The 1,553-nt window shown below is 33.2% G+C and overlaps 1 long non-coding RNA gene across 1 annotated transcript in view; it reads right to left on the reverse strand.

The window, feature by feature from the left end:
• LOC109215643 overlaps positions 1-711 on the reverse strand; it is a 2,535-nt gene extending 1,824 nt beyond the window's left edge. The window contains exon 1 of the long non-coding RNA XR_002066385.1: positions 33-711. This is a non-coding gene — a long non-coding RNA (uncharacterized LOC109215643). The remainder of the gene's footprint in view (positions 1-32) is intronic.
• Between the last annotated feature and the right edge of the window lie 842 nt (positions 712-1,553).

Raw genomic sequence — 1,553 nt, forward strand, 5'->3', positions numbered from 1 at the left:
ATATGGGAGGAAGAAATTAAAAGATGCAATACCTGTTATGGATAGGGTCAGGACCATTAGGAACTCTTCTTTTAATACTCTTGAAGTTGAGATCCATATGAGAATGAACCTTATTTTGCATCACTTTGTTGTTCTTCATATTTGTTCTTCCACTTTCTACGACTCCAGCTAACATTAACCAAATAACAGCTACCACTACAAGTGAACCCCAGAAGCCCTTATACAACTTAATTCTACTTCTACTTTCCATATATATAATCTCTTTTTCTCCCTTTAATTAATTATCTCTCACTATTTTCTGTTGTTCATGTAAGAAGAAAAACAAGCAGAACTTGTGTTTTACGATGGAGTTTTTACCTCACAAGAGAAGACATGAAAGTGAAAAATTTTAGGCATGGGTACTTACGCAAAGAGAAAGCTCAAGTATTTGAGTTGTTGTTTCGCTTTGGTTGTTTTACCACATGAGCCAAGGGTGCTTGGTTTTTTCTTTATAGGTTGGAGTGATTCTGCTACTTTAATTTCTCGAAGCTTTTTATATGCTTGTATGTACACAAAGTGTAATCTTTCTTTCTTTCTTTCTTTTCTCTGCTTTGCTTTGCTTTGTGTATTTTCATGCACTATATGACAATGACTAGCGGCAGCATGCCTTACTACAACTCTTTACGTACGTTAAATGATAATTACTGGATTGTGCCGCAAACTATTACGGACATCAATGTTTTTATAAGGTTCGAGTCAGCTTGGATGTACTTCGGCTAAATTTAAGGAGTACCTGTAAAGTTGCAACCTTCTATCAAAATAGATATCGGGTAACTCTGTTCATTAAAGCTTGGACAAATAAAAAGAAATTACCTAGTATTTTTGTCTCCAAAAAAATTTGAACTTGAAACCTCATGATTCTCAATCTAGTACCAAAATTTCTTGTATACTCCATTCACTCCATTTCATGTGGTAGTGGTACATGTTAAAAAAGAATGACACATTTACTCATTTAATTTTAAATTTCTAATTTGTATCCTTAATGATAATATCTTTTATAGCCACATAAATCTCATAATATATAAGATATATTACAAAAATAAAAAATTTACTTTTTAACTTTTAAATCCAATCAGACTTCACACATAATTTAAAACGGAGAGAGTATGACCTTCTTTTCTCACAGGAGGGAAAGTGGGATTTAATGAATTAGGTTTTTTTTGGGGGGGGGGAGGGGAGGGGAAGTAGAGTTCCGTTTATAAGTTGGAGTATCTGAAAAGTAGAAAAGGGAAAGTATGTTGGAATACAAGAACAATCTTTGTTTGACAGGCGCTCCTTGTGCACCTCATGATGAGTTCATAAGTGCAATGCAACTTCCCCTATCACCAGTCAATTACAAAGAATCTTACTCCTCCAGTAGATAATGTCAAATTCGTTTTTTGTTGTTTTTTCTCCTTTCTTAGAATTGATGCCATCGAGTGTCCTAGAGTTAAAATTCTCAAAATAAGTTAACTTACAATAGCATATAATTCTTTATATCAAGCTTGATATTATAATTTGAATAGAGTAATAGT

The sequence above is a fragment of the Nicotiana attenuata genome, unplaced genomic scaffold (genome assembly GCF_001879085.1).
Source record: "Nicotiana attenuata strain UT unplaced genomic scaffold, NIATTr2, whole genome shotgun sequence".
NCBI classification, from domain to species: domain Eukaryota; kingdom Viridiplantae; phylum Streptophyta; class Magnoliopsida; order Solanales; family Solanaceae; genus Nicotiana; species Nicotiana attenuata.